This window comes from Nyctereutes procyonoides, unplaced genomic scaffold, assembly GCF_905146905.1.
Source record: "Nyctereutes procyonoides isolate TBG_1078 unplaced genomic scaffold, NYPRO_anot_genome, whole genome shotgun sequence".
Lineage (NCBI taxonomy): Eukaryota > Metazoa > Chordata > Mammalia > Carnivora > Canidae > Nyctereutes > Nyctereutes procyonoides.
The window spans coordinates 67460176-67479763 of NW_026575142.1; the positions used below are offsets into that span (position 1 = coordinate 67460176).

Here is a 19588-nt window from a genome sequence, read left to right on the forward strand (position 1 = left end):
GAAAAGGCAGTAGTAGTATAATCTGAAGAAGTGGATGGTCTCTCTTAATTTGCAAGCATCTGAAAAAAATACTAGAAATTATGGAAGTGAGGTATTTTGTAGATTTAGAAATGGCATTGTAATATCAAGCACTGATTTCCCAGTTGGGAGAGAGAGAGTTTGTGTGCGTGTATGCCTGTATGTCTATGTGTGTGTGTCCCTGGGTCTGTCTTCTGGACCATCTTGGAGTTCAGTTTTACAAAGTTAACTTTGTCACTCTAGTTGCTGGAGATAAAATGCATATCTGTGACCTATAAAATGTGATTCAAAAGTTAATTCTTCAAAAGGTTGGCGTTTCTTACTAGGCAGTGCCTTTTGACACACATTTTCATGTGGAATTTGTGTTTATTCATCTTGATAAGAGTAGTCACTGAAGAGCAATTTTCAAAATTGTGTTGCTTCCAGTAATGTTACCGAGCGCCCTGGCGTTTACCGACCTTGCGTTGTGGGGGAGAGGGCTGGAATGGATGGCCGTAGCCTGCCTGGGAGAAAGAGGTGGCAGATTGCTCACAAGATGGGCCAGTTATTTTTGTTCATTTTGTGCCGTGGAATGTACCTCCTCTAACCTTAACCACTTTCTCTCAAATGCTGTCTCAAAGCCATCCTTACTGGTAGAAAAACCAACACATGTTATAGGTGTTTCTGATCCGGGTTGGTAGTATTGGAAAAGGATGGCAAGCATCATACGTGACACAGAAGCTGTACAGAAATTATAGGTCTCCCCACACCAAAGATCTGTATGGATGCCTCAGCGATCCAGGAGCCTGTGACTAGGCGAGCTGCAGGAGGGACTTGGTAACTGTCACCTCGTCAGTCACCTGAGCCCTTTCCATAGGCCAGATCCTATTCCAGAATGCTGAGGACCCTCTAACAGGTCCACTTTCTCTAGCCTTTAAAAAATAAAAACAAAACAAAAAACCCAAACTATTTAACTTCCCCAAGTAGGGGGAAAAGTTGCACAAGACGCTGTGGATTTAACCAGTAAACTGGAAGACAGCTCGCTTGTCTAGAATTTCTCTCGAGTGTCTCATCGGAGGAGCCTCAAGCTGTCGGACATGGGGGAGAGTCCTGTAGCCCATCACACTCCTCACGCCCCCCCTCCCCCGGAGGGTCCGAATGCCCCAGTGCCCTCAGCAGAGGTCTTGTGACCTGGAGTGACCCTGAGGTAGCTGGGGGTACTTGCGGCTAAGGCCGCTTGGATGTCCCTGGAGGACAGTAAGGAGCTGGGGCCCAGCAGCCGCTGCTGGGGGGAGTCCGGGGTGGGAGGGCTGGTTGTGCAGGTGCGTGTGACGTGGGTTTATGCGGGACGGTGACTACGGCAGATCTCGTGGGCCTGAGACCCATCTTTGAGGTACAGAATCCACAGATTTTTTGGAGAAAAGCTGAAGCAGTGTCAACTTTAGTGCCTTTAGGACTTCTCTGGGGGGGCTGGGGACAGCCTCTGCCCTTGTTAGAGGGCAGGTATCCCGGCCTCCCTCCAGAGATTCTGCTCTGTGGTGGAGCTGAGGGATCTGTATTTTTAAACAATCGTATTGAGGTGTAATTCGTATGCCGTACTGTTTACTCATTCAAGATGTAAAATTCGGTATTTTAAAAGCATATTCATAGGATTATACAGCCATCACCACTATTCTAGGTAGTTGTTCTAGAACATTTTTGTACCTTCTAAAAGAAAGCCTGTCCTACCAGTTAGCTGTCACTCCCGCCTCTACTCCCATACCCAGTGGCCCCAGGCAGCCACCAATCTACTTTCTGTTTCTAGAAGTTCACCTATTTTGGACATTTTGTATGAAGGAAATCACACAGGACACCTGGGTGGCTCAGTGGCTGAGCATCCGCCTCTGGCTCCGGTCGTGACCCTGGGGTCCTGGGATCGAGTCCCACATCGGGCTCCCCGCAGGGAGCCTGCTTCTCCCTCTGCCTGTGTCTCTGCCTCTGTGTCTCTCATGAATAAATAAAATCTTAAGAAAAAAAATTAAAGGAAATCACACAGTATGTGACCTTTTGTGACTGGCCTTTTTCACTTAGCACACTGTCCTGCTCACAAAAATGTTTTTTTTTGGGGAGGAATAGCAGAGAATTGCAGTCTGGGTCACGCAAACTATAGCAACACCATAGGCAAGCCCCTTAGCACACTATTTTTAAGGTGTACGTTGTAGCATGTATCAGTACTTCATTTCTTTTGATCACCAAAGCATATTCTAATGTATGGATGTACCCCATTTCATTTACTCTACAGTTGACATGTTTGGCTGGTCTCTCCTTGGTTGGCTCTTGCGAATAATGCCGTTACAGTCGATTGTGAGGAAGCTCCATTTCTTAGCGAGCTCCTCACTTGGTTGGGCCACAGGGTTCCTGCTTCATACTTGGAGAAACACGACCCTGGTGGTTAGTGCTGTGGATCGGCGTCTCCTACAGTGAGGTCCCCCCATTGCTCCTCCCCTGCGACTGCTGCTCCGGCCTCTGCTTGAGGAATCCCTGGGTTTGAGCGAGCAGTGACGAAGTGCCGGTGATGTTCCAGAAGTGAATTCCGGGGTCTGCATGTGCAGGGAGGACCAGATGGGGGAGGGGCCCTAGAGAGACCATGGGCAGGATGAGTTGGTCTCCGACGCTTCCAGAAATCTAGAAGTGATGTAATTCCTCAGTGAGGGTGCTTATGCTTGTGGTAGTAATGGAAAGGAAGGGTGAGGGATAACAGACATCAAAGGAAGAATCCTTTTAATAGCGGTGACTTGAAAATAATCAACAGTTTATGTTTTTCACTGACTCAGACACCGTTCTGTCTAATTCTGACCTTATCTATTCCCATCATCCTGTTATTCCAAAGGATTGTATTTTTACTGTTTGGCAGAGGATATCCTGGGATCACTAACTGAAGGGTATAGCGTGTAATAAAAAAGAGTTTGGGGGGATCATATTTTCAAGCCTCTGCTCTGTTAGAGATGTTTGGATATTGTACAAGTCTGAGTCAGAACTGAACTTTTCAGGGTTCCTTTTTAGACTTAGAATTCTCTGATCTCTTGAAACTGAGAATAGCTTCTAGGAGGTTCACAGCCCTCGGCCTGGCTGCTGGTCTTCCAGCTGTGCCTACGGTGAAGGGGAAACCACACCTGTGAGCTGTTGCAGTGCTTTACAGTATGGGGCTGTTCCAATTCGAGGCCCTGATCAGGAAGTCGTAGAGCTGTGTTTTGTGTAATAGGATTGTCATTGACCAGATATCCATGATCCGTTTCTCATTTTTCCAGTAGATTCTTTGACAGATAGAATGTGATTATACCAAGATGCTCTGTATTCTATACACTTCCGTTCTACTCCCAACAAAAGCATCATTAAAAAAAAAAATCCGAACATGTCAATAAAACAGTTCTTCATCCTACCTTCTCACCATAACCACTGTGAACACTTTAGGGTATATTCTTCTATTTTTTTTTTCTGTAAAAAATAAACATATTCCTAGTTTCGCAAAAAACAAGGCCACGGCATAGACCTTTTATTTACTATGTGATGCCCTTATGTTATTTCCCTAAAGAAATAACAGTGGGTTGGGAACGTCTTCCTTTTGTTAACAGATTCATTTCTGCAGCATTTAAAATTAGTGTTCTGTTGTATGGATGAGAGCGTTTCCAACTTTTCACTATTCTTTGCTGTGATATATGTGTTCAGACTTAATACTTTAAAATATTTTACATCACATCAGAGTCTTGGCCAGTTTGATTCTCTTGTTAATTTTTCTGGCACCCTACACCTAGATGCTCAGGGGTAAGTGTTTTGGGGGCATAGTGCAATTGGCCTTGATTCCTAGTGTATACGTTCTGCTGAGAGGACTGGGTAGGTTTATAGTTGTGAAGGAAGTGTCCTGCACAGGTAACATGAAACATCCTGTAGCTCTTAGGAGGTAGAGAATAAGACTTGACTCTTTAGAAACTTAAATGTATATAAGCATGGAAGCGAATTGAATTCACAGTAATTCGTGGGGATCATTCACTTCATAATTCTTGTTGAATACTTGCACACAATCTAAGAGCATTATGTCCTTGTGACCTGATACCTTCTAGGAGGAAGTTGAGCCTCTGGCTGCACACTGGGTTGGGTTAGGTGCACGTTGGGTGTATGGAATGAATAGGTTTTCCCTCTCCTGTCTTTCTGCCAAGGTCAAGTACCCTAGAAGAGGATTTTTTTTTTTTTTTTAGAAGAGGATTTTGTCACTATCTCTGAAAATGTGGTTTTTAGGAACCAGTTCTTATTTTTTAAAGTTGTCATTGTCACTGTTGTGATCATGAAGTATCAAGTGAAAAATAGGCAGATTGATCTGTACTGGGTAGATCATAGCCATCGAACTGTATACATTTCATGGGAGTAGAAAAAAGCTGAAAATGAAACACATCACCATTTTAACAGTGGATGTTTCTTGGTGATAGGATTCAGAAGCATCGAAACTTTCTTCCTACGGTGATAGGATTCAGAAGCATTGAAACTTTCTTCCTACTTTTCTGTAGTTCCAGATTCCTAGAGTGAACATGTGTTATATGTTATAATATATGGGGATGAGGGAATGAAAATATGGGACAAATATTTTTAGAAGGTTTCACATGAGGGAGGGTGCGGTGGAGAGAACCCACAAAGATAGGAGTGGGTAGTTACTTTTCCACTGAGTAGGAGGCCTGCCAACCCGGAGGGAGCTCTCTGACTCCACCCTGTACTTCTCAGAGCCAGGGTTTTTGAAATCCTTTGTGCTAGTTAAGGACTAGCATAGTTAGCACAGCTAAGTAGGTATGTAACAGATTTCTATTATTAGTTTATCTTTACTGAGTCTCACTTGATTGACAGAGAGTTCTCCACCCAGAAAGTTTGATTTGTTTTGGCAGTTGGAAGAGGATTCTTTGGAGTGCTTGTTATCTGAAAAAAAGGAAGGTTGGGGAACCTGCCTTTTCCCTACTCCCCATATTAAAAAAAAAAAAAAAAAAAAAAAGCCAACAAAACTGTTTGGGTTGGTCCTGGTAAGCATGTCTAATCTAGGGATTATGCAGCAAGCATGACCTGAGGGCTGGTTTTGTAAATGTTACCAAATCTGTTACTTAACCATAGATGTTCTTCCCTTGGTTGTATCCCAGAGTTAGGGTTCAGTGGTGGAAACCAGTTCTGTGAGACTGAGATAAACTCATCCCTTAGGTCTTCACTTTGTTGGGCAATGATTTGAAAATATTTTTTTCTTTCTTTCTTTTCTCTTTTCTTTCTTCTCCCCCCCCCCTTTTTTTTAAGCTTTTATTTATTCATGAGAGACACACAGAGAGGCAGAGACACAGGCAGCGGGAGAAGCAGACTCCACAAGGGAGCCCAAAGCAGGACTCAATCCCAGGACCCCGGGGTCATGCCCTGAGCCGAAGGCAAATGCTCAACCTCTGAGTCACCCAGGTGCCCTGATATTATTTTCATTACAAAAATTTAAGCCATCATACGGAATAAAATAAATGGAATTCTATCAAGTTACCAAAAGTTAACTTTTCTCACGATAAAAATTACAGTTGCTCATGGTAGGATACTTTAAAAATTATAGTTAGTACAAAGGAAAAAATATCACTCATCTCATTATCCATGTAGGTTAACCATTGTTAACATTTTGATTCTGTTTCATTTCAGTCGTCTTAAACAATTGGATATACATACATATTCTGACTAGGTATCTGTCACTAAACATTGTGTTGTGAGCATTTTCTCGCAGTATTTCTGGTTCTGTTTTGTAAAAGTGACTTCCTGTGGCTAGTAAGTGGTATTATTTATGGTTGGCATGAGTGCAGATACCTTTTATTTTTACGGTGGCTGCCTTAAGTATTAACACTTCTAATAAATCCAGGTATGTGTTAATTGTAATATTCTTTGTTGCTGGACCCAAATTGATAGATTATTTGAGCTGGCAGGGACCTTGATCGTGGAGTTCAGTCCTTTAATTAGAGAAATGAGAAAAACCATCCAGAAGAGTTGCCCTTTGCCCAATATCATTAAATTATTTAATGGCCTAAAAATATTACTGTAGGAAACAGCTGTTACCTCCCTTTTGCAGGTTGCGAAACTGGGGCATTGAGGATTTAATGAACACAGTTTTGAAAGAACCAGGTTGTGTTTCTTACATGGTGTTAAGTGGGGAGGAAAGAGAATTAGCAGTAGTTCAGTAGTTTAGTATTGAACTGGCAAAGCCTACTTATTAAGTATTTTTTAGCCACCATTTGGTGGATTTGATGGAGTATATACGTGGTCACCATTATTCCCTCACATATGTGTGCAGAAGTCTTTTTTTTGTTAAGATTTATTTATTTACTTATTTATTTACTTATTTATTTATTTACTTATTTACTTATTTATTTATTTATTTATTTATTTATTTATTTATTTATTTATTTATTTATTTATTTATTTATGATAGACACAGGCAGAGGGAGAAGCAGGCTCCATGCCGGGAGCCTGATGCAGGACTCGATCCCAGGACTCCAGGATCCTGCCCTGGGCCAAAGGCAGGTGCTAAACTGCTGAGCCATCCAGGGATTCCCCCCTCCTTTTTTTTTTTTTTTTTTTTTAAGATTTTCATTATTTGAGAGAGAGCGCCCACACACATGAGCTAGGGGAGGGACAGAGAGAGAGGGAGAAGCCAACTCCTTGCTGAGAAGGGACCCCTACACAGGGCTTGCAAGATCTCAAGACCCTGGGATCATGACCTGAGCTGAATGAAGGCAGACACTTAACCTACTGAGCCACCCAGGCGGCCCCGGAAGTCATTATTGATTGATGTTGACCATGCCTGCTTTTCTGCGAGGAATTAAATAATTATTTTTTCCTCTGCAGTTAAAAAAAAAAAAAATCAATATTTAAGGAAGCATAATTTTCAGTGGAGATAATGAAGTGATTTTTGAAGTTTTGGTATTTTAAATCACATACTCTGTATAAACACTTTTCATAGGCCTTTGCAAAGTAGTAGATGCTTAGAGTATTTTACAGTGTATTTGAGAAAAGGAATATTATGGTTTTGTGAGTTTTTTTTTTTTTTTTTTTTAAACAAAGTGATATCCTGAGAGGTTAGCTAGAAGAATGAAATAATGGAATGGTTGGCAATTTTCAGTTTCACCCTGGGAAGGACTCTGGCCTGTGGTTGTGGACCACACTAGCTTTGCGGACCTGGAAGTGTAGCAGTCAGGGCCTGTGACCATGGCATTCACAGCGGTTCACCGACCTGCTGCCCTGTGAAAGTTGTCCCTAGACCAGCCAGAGGTGCTCTCAGCAAGGCCTGCTTCCTGTGTGAGTACCTATTGTGGAGCCTCGGTGGAATGGGAGGTCTGTGAGAAGTGGTTTCCCACCAGCACACAATGCTGCCTCTCCGCAGTGTAAATACACATTCCACTCCGGGTCAGGCTAACAGTGACTGGCCAGGAGGCCCGCCCTCGCAAAGAAAGATATTTTGGAGTTCCATTTATTTATAGTGGCCAGTGGAAAATGAATATGCCCGTTAAATCTATTTTTAAAAGTAAAAGGGAAGCCTCCTATTGGGTATTGTTTGTTGAATGCAAATCAATTAGCTGTGCCATATTTTAATTTTGCTAATTTGTTGCTCTAGGAGATGAATTTCACAGTCTGGCTGACTTGTCTGTATTTGAAACTTGAATTTCTTGTTTTAAGAGTTCTATGTAGGCAACAAAACTTTTTTTTTTTTTTTTTTTGATTCTTTGATGAAAGACGGAATAGGCCATGGCAAAAGAAAATAAGTTAGTGACCCCAGAAAATACTAGATCAAGTAGTCTGGATTTAGGATGGGCTCATTGAGGAGTAAGTGAAGGTCTAGAGATTAGAGGGGTATGATTCTTTCTGGGGAATGGCAACACAGTTTTTTTTTGTCTTTGTTCCTTGGACTTGATTTTTTTTTTTAACCATTTAAACTTTTATTAATCAAACAAAACTAAACTCAATGCAACTGCTTTGTTCTTGCATCTTATCCCACCATATTCCAGAGAAGTGATTCTTGATGAGGACTTGAGAACTGTGAATATACAGGATCTATCAAAAGTGGGAATATTACAATCTCTAATAAAGTTAGGTAAATAAAATTAAAAAGAAAACAAATATTAAACACAGAAAACTCTCCCTTAAATATCAGGGGCCTCCTTTAACAGGCTGCAGTGTAGCTCATTTGCAATCATAAAAAATTCATCAAGATCAATCATTATTGCACAAGCCCCAGAGGAAAACTGAGGAAACTCATGGGTATTTTCACAGCTCCATTGAAAAGTCCAAGATCAAAATGATGGTTATTTTCTCTAAACTGGACTTAAGATGCACACATCATGGTTGCCTTGGCTGTTATTCTTACAACTATTGCCACAATTGCAGGAATTTCTTTAAGGGACTCTCAACTCGGTGGTGGTCCCATACTTTTCTTCTCCATTGGAAAGAATAACCATTTTTCCAGTAGGATATGCCTTTACCAGCCTCCTTGTGAAGCAGACCAGCCGGTCAATGAACTAATAAGCTAGCGTGCTGGCGCTGATGCGTGACCTGGGCATCGGTCCATCAGGTCCTCCATAGTTGTGGTGTGAGTTGATCATTTGCTTTGAATGCAGGGCGTGAGTCTGATCAGGGGAGTTTGAATGGGAGTTCCATCTAGTGGACCTGGATTTATTGGAGTCAGGTCCTACCCTCTTCCTGAACTCTAGCTTTGTGGACCGTCCTTGCAGGGGAGGACCTGGCCCTTGACTCCATCTTCTTATCCCTCCAGGCTACTGCTCTTACTTCCTTCAAGATTTTACCAAATGAATTTGTTTCACCAAAGTGCTTTAAAAAATGTAACATGAAGTCCCAGAGTGAGAAATCCATGCTAGAATTTGGATAGCTCTTCATTTGTGTTAATATGTTTCTTGTTCAGACTCTGTCAGGTGAATTGTGGATGTACAGAATATATAATAAGGACAGCCATCCTTGTCTACTAGACAGTGAATTTAAATTTTCTTCTTTTTACATCTGAGCAGCTTGGTTTGATGCGGTGGTTCTCAAAGTGTGGCGTGGGGGATCTTGGGCATTCCTAAGACCCTTTTGTGATGTTTGTGAGATCCTATTACTAACTCTAAAATGTTATTTGTCTTTTTCCTTCTCTGTTCCTCTGAGTTCTTCAGTCACATTAATGGAATTAATGGTGTGTTTTTCATGCATTTTCAGATGGGGAAATATGAAAATTTGAGAACACGGCTTTTGCATCAGAGTTGAAATTTAAAATTTTTTTGTTGGAAAAATTTTGAAGTCTGTTAACAGACTCTTCAGATTTAGAATTTGCATGATTTCAGCTTAAAAGTATCTTGCACAGAGCAGAACCTAGATATATATTCATTAAATACATGAATCCTGCCCCTTACATTTTCTTAACAACTTATATTAATTAATGATGTCCTCATTATTCACAGGGTATATTTAGAATATAGGCAAGCACCATACAAACATTTAGATTCATCTATTTGCATGTAAAGCCATGTGTGTACACCAGTCATTACTTTTCATCTGTTAAAACCAGCCTCCTTAATACTCTGTGGTATGTGACAGGGATTTTTTCCCCCCCTTGAAAAGAAATTTTTTTTTCCTAAAGAATTCCACATTTCTGTGTTTTTAAAAATGTTAGTTTGAATTAGTAATGTGGTTTGCATGCATTATCTCATACTAAAATTTTATAGTAATGGGCTAATTCTGAAATTGTAAATAGATGTTCTCTTACAGAAATCTTTACACCTGCTAATTTGTTTCTTTGCAAGGTTTGTCATTTCATGTGAATTTTCTGTTTCAGTACATTATAAGGTTTAAGAAACACCTGGTGTTTGCTTTATGTTCAGTCACATTAAGTGAAATACTAAGCTGCTTATATGAATGTCATCAATTGTAGTGATTTTTTTCAGAAATAACACCCTGCTTATAAACTGATTTTCAGTGTATCATATACTGTGCTCTCATTGACACCCACCTCCTTCCCACAGAGGTGAAGAAAATAATCATATTAAAAAAAAATTGAACCAGCATCTACGGTTAGTGATGAAATGTCAGAAATCTTTAAATACGTATTTAAGAATAAGTCAGACAAGACATCAATGATTTTAATGGTGCAGATTGTTTTCCTTATAATGAATGTTACATGACCTCTTTATCAGCAAACAAAACTGAGTTTATAAAACAAGCACGGTTGAATTTTATATGAGCTGATTAAAGAAATAATTTGAGTATCCTCCTGGCTGATCAGAAATGAAGATTGAGGTGTAGGGGGCATGTTTTGAAGACAAATTCATCTTCTAGAACACTTAAGACTAGAAAAGAGGCCACAGCTGGGAAACCAAATTTAGACACTGGAGCTTATCTCAGATGAAAGGTTTCATAGAGCATGGAGGTCTGTTGACTTTGTGTTGTTTCATCAGAAGTGTCCAGTGTGGATTTACTGAGTATAATGTTTCACTGTATGCTGTTTAACCCCATGCCTGTATTTCTAGAATCCTAGAATTCTAGTTCAGTGCCTGGCATATAGTGGGTGCTCAATAAATATTTGTTGCAACAAATGGATGATAATTTTGTTCAGGTCCTTTTGTTTGTTGCTATTTTGGAAGATTTTTTTTTAATAAAGATTTTATTTATTTATTCATGAGAGACACACAGAAAGAGGCAGAGACACAGGCAGAGGGAGAAGCAGGCTCCCTGCGGGGGGGGCGGGGGGGGCGGCTCCATCCCAGGACCTGGGATCATGACCTGAGCCAAAGGCAGCCGCTAAACCACTGAGCCACCCAGGTGCCCCTAGAAGGTATTTTTCAATTAAGTCCTTTTGAGATATGGAAAATAATGGAATCCTGAGACCCTTTGTAGCAAAGGCCTTGTTCTAACAGCCTCCTCAATAACTTGCTAAGCTGCCTTCCCTTGTGAAAGTAATTTTGCTTTTGTATTTAGTCAGGGCCCATCTCATTAAAAATCACCAAGGAGGATATCCCTTCAGGAGTTTAAAATCTGATTTATGCAGGGGTTTTTTGTTGTTGTTCCTCCCTGGTTAAGTTTTAACCACCTAGACTACATGATAATACAGTGAATTTGCTTAACCTTCCTTAAGTTGCTTTAAAAAAATTCTTAAAATCTGCATCTGGGTAAGGTTACACAAAAAAACCCTCAGAGTTGCCTTTGTGTAGGGGAGCAGCTGACTGGACAGGAGAGAAATGTACTTTCATCAAATGTCTTTGAAAGTTACTTTTTGAATTTTGTATCCTGTGCTTGTTCAATTTAAAAAAGAGGGAAAGGGCAGTCTCAGTGGCGCAGCGGTTTAGTGCCGCCTGCAGCCCGGGGTTTGATCCTGGGGACCTGGGAGCGAGTCCCACGTCGGGCTCCCTGCATGGAGCCTGCTTCTCCCTTTGTCTGTGCCTCTGCCTCTCTCTCTCTGTGTCTCTATGAATAAATAAAATCTTAAAAAAATAAAATAAAAAATAAAAATAAAAAAGGGGGAAAAAAGAGTTGACACACAGTAGCCTATTAGTTGCAGGTGCACAACACGACTCAACAATGATGTACATTGGGAAACACCGTCATTATTTAATTTTTAAGACCTATGAATTCTTCATTGGCTTTTCCAGTTCTGTGTTGGTTGTGAGATTCTTGAATATTATAACCAGCTGGCTAAGAGAGCAATGACTCCTACGGTCACTTTCTGTTTGAGTCCCCTTGGGCAGAGTACTCACTGGCTGATGCATCTGGCAAAGGAGAACGCCTCCTACTTCAGGTGGAAATCACAAGGCTGGACGAGCGTTAATGTACAGATGCTTCACCCACTGCCCTTGCCCCACCAGGCTGAAGGAAGAGCATTGGTCAGAGCTCCTCTCTCTTCCCAGAAAGCAGTCAGTGGTTTGGTGCTTATAACATACATTTCCCCCCAAATAAAAGGTGTTAGGCATGGCTGTTAGATACTCAGTGGTTTCACAAGAGTGAATGTAATTCATAATATGTATCTGAAAACAGAGTAGTAAAGGTACATTTTTTTTTTTTTTTTTTTAAGGAGAATCTAGAAGTTGTGTTAAGGAACCCATATTACAGACGAAGAAACTGAGACAAAGAGAACCTGTGCAGGAGTACCACAGATGACAGGCAGTGCTGTGGGGGTTCCAGGCAGGTGGTCGTGCCCCAGAGCTGGGTGGGGAGTGAGATTCTGGTCCTGGGGAGGGGAGCATGTCTTTGACTTCCCTCTCATCTCTTTCTACCTTCTCTGGCAGCTGGGAGATAGATGGGTGAGGGTGGGTGGGGCTGCGGGGGGTAAGGCCTGGAACTGAAGGGGCCTTGAGAAATGACCTTTCCATTCTTGGCCTGTAGTTTTCTAGACTTTCCTTCAAAGTTCTGCAGAAAGGGATATAAAGAAATGACTGCACAAGTCCAAATGTCATTGAAAATACATATTTTCAGTTATTCTCATCCATGGCTAAGGTAAATGAGAAAATTAGCTTAGATATATGTGTAAATAAGAGCTCATAGCTTTGGAATGTTTCCTTGTAGGTGCTAGACTATCATCCTTGGGATGTCGGATTTATTGTGCGGACTGTAGCTAGAGTTGAGGTGTTCTAATAAAAATGTCTAATTACACCTGTAAACTTCTTTAAACATCATCTAAAAACAATGAACAAAGCAAACAAACATTTGGTCAACTGTTTTTTTTTTTTTTTTTTGTTTCGTTTTTGGTAGATGGGCCCTTTTTCCTTTTAGTTAATATTTGCAGAACCAAGTTGTTACTTATATATACATGGATATGGATCTCAGGTCCGGAGATTGTAAATATACATGACATAATTTTTTTTCCCCTTCAGGTTTTAGGTTTCCTTAAAGATTTGGGACATCTTGGGAATTGGGTGCTATGGAAGCAATATTTATGGAGAATTATAAAAGTAGTCTCAGATGACTCTAATGTTTACATATAATCCTTAGATACATAGACACCTCTCTCCCCGCCCCCACTAAAACAGTGCCTTCTGTATAGTAAATTTGAGTTCGGACATGGCTATGCTTTGCCATTTAAACAAAGCAAATTAAAAGCATACAAAAAAAGCATCTAGGTACTCTTGAAGGCAGGGCCTACATTAGATTACTTGGTATCCCTCCTTGTTCCCCAGACCACCATGGACAATTCTTTTTTATTTGTCGCATAAACCATTATATATTCTAATCTGGGGCAGCAGCAACATGGTGGTGTTTTGAATCCAAACTCGATTTCCTAGGATTTCTTTTGTGGATTTAAACGCTGTACCTAAATATCCTGTGTTTATAATTGGATGCAAAAAGCAAGAGTGTTTTTAAGGTTGAGAACTTTTTTAGACAACTGTGATTTAACTTCGCTAATGAACCCATATCAGACAAGAAGACAAATTCCAGACAATTTGTGCCTCAACCGACCAGCTGGGTGCATACCTCCAGGTACTGCTCATGTCTCAAGAGGTTTTTCTGCATGAGCAGTTATCACCACTCCTTCTTTCATTCAAGTGGCAAGCCATGGCAAGAGTCTTTCTTCCACAGCTGTGTGGAACTCAGCTGTAAAATTAGATTTCATTGGCATAAAAACACAGTGATTACCATCACTATTTGCTCAATACATTCTTTTTCCAACATTTACTTAGATTCTTCCTCTCTTTTATGCAGAAGGCTCAGGTTCTACTTTTATAAGTAAGAGTAACTATAGGTTTTCAGAGTTTGAGTAAACTTTTCCTAGCTTGAGTTTAATGTGTATTAAGTTGGCAATGGTGTTTGAAACATGGTCTGTTAAGAGCAGAAAGGAACCTTAAAGGCTAATCTCTAATCTTGTCATTTTATAAAAGGAGAAATTAAGTCAAATTCAGAGTAAATGGGCAAACCCTGGATTAAAACTCAGATTTTGCAATACTCAGTCCTGGGGTCGCTCTACTATAATGCTGTTTACTACAACTCACTAGTCCTTTGAGCTCTTGATTGCAGAGGGGCTGTGAAAAATCTAATAAAATTCTTTAGTCCCTCTCCATGTCCTTTTTTTTTTTTTTGAATAATTTGGTTAAAAAAAAAAAAACCAAAAAAGAGAGGAGTATGTTTGCCTGTACCCAAGCACCTTCCCAGCTCACAGAGTATGGGAGAGGTGAGTGCAAGCAAAAGCACTGAAACCACCCCAGTTTTCTTGTGTCCAGGTTCATAAATGGCCACAGGCTAACCTGCATGGACAGAGCTAGGCGCAGGGCACTGGTTTCATGTTGCTGGGAAGGGAAAGAAAAGCTCTGCTCTCATTGTCGTGGGCAAGTGGTTAAAACAGATGTGTGTTGATTGAGCAGATTTTTCTCAATTTCAGAGGTAAAGATGATTGCACAGTGTTTTGTTTGAATTCTTTTCTCCCCCTCATGTTGCTGTTGGTGTTTCCATAGTTATCATTAGAAAGCTGTTTCTAGTTTTGCTCAGAAGGCCAGAAATGACAGGCATTTTCAATTTCTAGGTCTTGAAATACCAGTCAAGGTATTTTAAACTCAGTGTGGAGCAGTAGGGAAAGAGTTTTTTGAGGAGGAGAATAAAATAGCAAACGATAATGGCGACATTACAGTGGTTGTAGGAATGTGTACAGCTAACTTTTCCTTCTCTCTCCTCATTTCTCCAACGCTTCCCCCTGCCCCTTGTCTTTCTAAATCTTGCTCATAGAGCTTACAAAGGAAGACCACACATTAGGGAGCTGTCAGTCTTCGTGCCTGTTGGCATACGTGCATAAAGGCCATGGCTATGAGAGGAGGTTCAGGAACATAGTTATTGTTTCTTTTTTTTTCTATGCTCTGTGATTCTCTTGTCAAAATTTGACTTTTCTGCATTTTTATTTGTTCCTACAGCTGTGGTGCAAACAAGTGCAAATCAGCCGCACAAACGTTTGTCATAATAAATTTTTATTAGACTTATAAGTTTTATGTTGGAAGCCATTTAGAAACTTGTAATCACTCATAAAGCATTAGCTGCCTAATAGTTACATTGTTTTAAAAGAGAATACAGTAATTTCTCAGTAACCTCTCAAACCCCTGTGCCCCACACATAACCCAGCAAAGCAAAACCCCTGGTTTCTGTGATTGAGAAGTTTGTCCTGTTGTCTTTCTGACTACTGCTGGGGTTTTTTGTTTTGTTTGTTTTTGCCTTTGCAACAGGAAAAAGGTCCCCCCCCCTTATTACTATTATATAAATCCCTAGAACCTTTACCTGATACGTTTGTGACAGTTTTCTGAAACCAAGCCCACGATAGCTTCTCGCTATTAGAAATCAATTGGTATTTTTAGTCGAGAAGGAAATTTTCTTGAAGTGTGAATCAGTCTTTGATTTTGCTAATGTGCCCGTGACGGTATTTTTCTCAGGCTGCAGAACCAGCATGCTGCCCGCAAAATGTTCACCTGTTTAGATTATGCAAATGGGATTGGTTCACGTGTATTTTGTTGGAAAATGCACAAACGTTATTGAATCCCGGTTATCTTTGGTATGAATTTTAAAGATAATTAATATTTATTAGATTATTTATTTGTCCAGTCGCTATATAAAAGCTTCCTGTAATCGATGGGTTCCCATCAATTTCCTTTCGTCAAGGAACCCGTTTGGTTTCGGAAAGTGCATTTTAAACTGCAGAAGGGAAGCAAAAAGTTAACACAGATCAGATGCATTCTTCCTGCATCTGCCTTTTTAGACACTTCCCTGGGATAGTCTAGAAGTCAGTCAAAAAACCACATCACAGTGTGCGTAAAGCGAGCTGGGGAGCCTGTGCCTCAGTGCTGAGTTGAGATTTAACAGCGAGAGTCCCCTCCTTTGCGTGCAGCTGGGCTGGCCTGTTCGGTTCTGATGGTTATACTTTGTTCCTTTTGGTGGTGTTAACGTTTCTTTTTCTCTTGTCATCTGAAACTAATTTGGGTACTGTACTGCTAATTCACATCTTGAATTAATGTAAGGAAATTTGGGTCATTGGCCCAGGAGTGAGGGACCGGGACATTTTGTTACTAATTTGAAGGCCAGGTCCAGTGACTTAAAACTCTCCTAGCAGTGATTAGGGCTTTGGTTTTTTCAAGTTAGAAAAGCTTCCTGGTATATAATTGCCTTCTCTGGCCTTTGGAAATGGATCTGCGGTTCTCTCCTGAGAATCAGGTTTTTCATGAATTTGGCCAGTATGTTTCTTGGTATAGGCTCGGGCCAAAATACCATGGAAAACCTTTTTAGACTTGGAGTAGGGGAAGCAAAATACGAGGAAAAAGTAATAAGCCAGTTGCCTAGAGTAATGTAAAAACTGAAGACCTTTTGTAACAGTCTTTTAAAATAAGGTGTTCTTTAAAAGCTTTGGGGCATATTTGGACGGAGTTAAATGTCTTACTAACAGTGAGGATCTGTTCATTTTGTTTCTCAGAGGGCCCAGCCCCCACCCCTGCCTGCCCTTAGCTCGGGATGTCTTCTCTTAATGCTGGGCCTTGCTAGCAGGTAACGGAGATGGCAAAGGACTTGCTCTTGTAGGAGAGGGGGAAGGTAACCACAAGTGCTCACGTGGCGTCCCACCCCTGTCAGTCAAGACTAGAACGGACTGGGCATGAAGCATTTGTGGTTTTAGTGTTCGGATGTGTGGTTAGGGGGAGAGGTTGTGAAGGCCTGTGGTTGTTACCAAATTCTTTGAAATGGAAGTACGGGTATAAAGAACAAAATGAAGAATAGGAGCTCTGTAGGTGGTGGTGGTGGGGAGGATAAAAAAGTTCAGAGAATGAGGGAAAAAAAGCGTTGTAGTAGGGGTCGTCTATTTTCCATTTTTTAATCCGTGTTAGTTTTACGGCCCGTGTTTATTCATCATGTGTGAAGGCTAGTGGTCGAAAGAAGGGGGTCCTTGCAAGAAATCGGTTGTGTGCGAGGGGGACAATGTGACTGTGGTACAGCCTTGAATAAAATACATGAGTTCTGGGATCCATTTGGCCAGCTCAGATACACATCTGTCTAGAGGAGAAGGAACCCAGACCAGGAAAATAAGGGTCTTGTCAGGGTGGTTTCTCCTGAGACTTTCTGACTGTAACAAAAAACAGTCATAGCTCAGTTTTCCAGGGATTACCCATCTGGCCACTCAGCTTCCCTTAGAGCTGATAATCAGCAAATGATCAAGGAAAATGGTTGAAAGCACGTAGGGGAGCTTCAGTGACCCCACAGGGATCATTCCTCTTCCGTGTGTGTACATGACTAGCAATCTGGCTTCTTAGCCCAGGGAAGATGTAAGGCAGCAAATTTAGGATATGGTCCTGAAACGCCAGGGGATGTGGTTTACAGTATTGCTCTAATGAGAAAGGGGGAAATAAAACAAAAATTACACATAAGATCTCAAAAGTAGGGCTGAGTATCTGGATGTATCAGGTCTGAATGCTTCTGTATGTCCTTAACACCTTCACCTTGTGATGTGTACACGGTATTGTCATAAACCATAGCCCCACATCCCTAAGAAAAAAATAAAGTTGTGGCCAGCCTGCTCTATCATGAAGGAGATGTGTCCTTTCCATCCGTGGTCATTACGAATAGAGTACGTTTTGGTCTCCCGAGTTAACTGTCGGCGTAATAGGCCTTCCACGTTTATTGCTTCATGTCTTCCTTCCATTTACAAAGTTGTCAGGTGTCTGGTATGCCTCCTCCAAGCGCTGGGGTTGAGGCACACCTGCTTAACTGGAGGACCTGTACTGTTTGTTTGGGTTACCAGTCAAAACAGAGGAGACTCACTTTTCAGGAGCTGATTGATCGAATGATTGATGCCTAGCGAGCCTTCCTAGCCTTCTGGCTCCACTCAGTCTTTAACTGTCAATGGTTCGGGAGGTGTGGTTTTCCCAGTTTATGACCTGAATACTTGACTTGGCACTGGTATTGGGAAAACTCTCTACTTCTCGTCGCCCCGCACCCATCACTGGGAAATGACCAAAAAGATACTAGTATGGATCCTAAGTTTTACGTTTTGCATCCGTGCTTTTCATTCTTTTATAAATCCCCTTCTTGCTTTTTCTCTTGTCCTTTCTTCAATCTGTGGCGCTAAATTGTTTGTACCCCGTGATAATTTTAAAGGCCAACTTGGCAGTTGCCTTGCTAAATAGCGGGCGCTATCTTGCCTTGAGATAACTTACTTTTTTCAATATATCTCTTGCATTCCAGGCAAATGAAACTATTCTATGTGTGTGCACAGAGCCTAGAAATGAGAATTTAGATATTGTCTGCTGCTTGTCTCCCCGCTCCCCCCCCCCCCCCCCAGTGAATCTTTACCTGATATTCCACTTAGGATAAAGTCTGGTTTACCTCTGATAAAACTCTGTAGGGATTAGAAAACAGGCCGTGGATTTTAGCAAGCCGGTGGCCTAGGGAAAAGAGGATCAACAGCTTCGGTTATGGAGAAGTGAGGCTCTGTGCCAGAGTTCAGGGTGGCTTTTATTCACTTTATTCATTCTTCAGTTTCCTCTGTGATTAACAGTGTGGTTGAGTTTAGACATTAGGAGTGTGTGATGTTTATAAATTCTCACTGATTGCTGTCTGGGTGATTGTCATATTATAGTTGGCTTTCTTTATGTACAGTTCCCCTCCGTCTTCCCCTCCCGGCCCCCCTCCGGGTCATCTGCAATAACCGCTATAATATCTGTGAGGTAGATAATCCATTGTAGTGGGGGGAAAAAGGATTCAGGCATCTTTTTTTCTTTATAGAATAGCTGCATTACCCAAAGTTGCCTGTACAGTTTTCAAAAGCAAATATAATAATTATCTCCTTTTTGCCAGTGGGTGTGGTTTCTCTGGGTGTTTTTCGTGACTCTGTGTGAGTCCCCTCCTCTCCCATCCTACAGCTATAGGACCTTTCTAAGCCTCATGAGGTTCTATCCCCTTAAGCCCCCAGTTGGCAGAGCCTGGAGTTTAACTCCATAATTTGGACCTGACATCTGTGCTTGAGAGCGTTCCTGTTAATAGCAAGTGCCATTGTTTAACTTGGCACCCACCAGAAGTTTTCTTAAATTGGAATTGTCACCGTTAGATACGTTGGCTTTGAGATGGTCTTTGGTATTAGGGACAGGAGACCAGGAACGCCTGAATTTTGTTTCAGATTACAACTGTCTCCTGCACCCGTTACCTGCAGTTATCCCCAAGAGGCAGTGAGAACTAGGAATACAGTAACACTGGCTAATAGGATCTGAGTCTCAAGCCCCAGTACTGCAAAATCTGGCAGCTGGGTTGGACCCCGTGGAGCATAAGGAGCTACACCCCAAAGTAGGTCCTGAACTGAGGACCTCAGTCCTGTGTGGGGTGGGTGGATGGGCGCGGGGATCATTATTTGCTATTCTCTGGCCTAATGGAAGCTCGAGAGGCTCAAAGTACATAGGGGCAGGCCCTGAAGTCTGTTTGCTCCCGCTGCCTCTCGGGGTGAGAAAAAGAGAAGCGGGTTCCATCCCTGCACTTGTCCCTGAGATGACCGGGGCTGCTCATGTGGCAAAGGGCTTTGGCCCAGCTCTAGCAGGGAAGGGAGGGGAGTCCGAGCCATAACCCGCACCACAGCCTCACCAGC

General features: G+C 41.6%; 1 protein-coding gene and 1 pseudogene across 3 annotated transcripts in view; one reads left to right on the forward strand and one right to left on the reverse strand.

Annotated features, from left to right (window-relative positions):
• The window catches only part of FNDC3B (fibronectin type III domain containing 3B), a 337868-nt gene that overhangs the window by 51695 nt on the left and 266585 nt on the right, over positions 1-19588 (forward strand). The gene's annotated exons all lie outside the window — the stretch shown is intronic.
• LOC129498525 (replication protein A 14 kDa subunit-like) lies at positions 8243-8602 on the reverse strand (annotated as a pseudogene).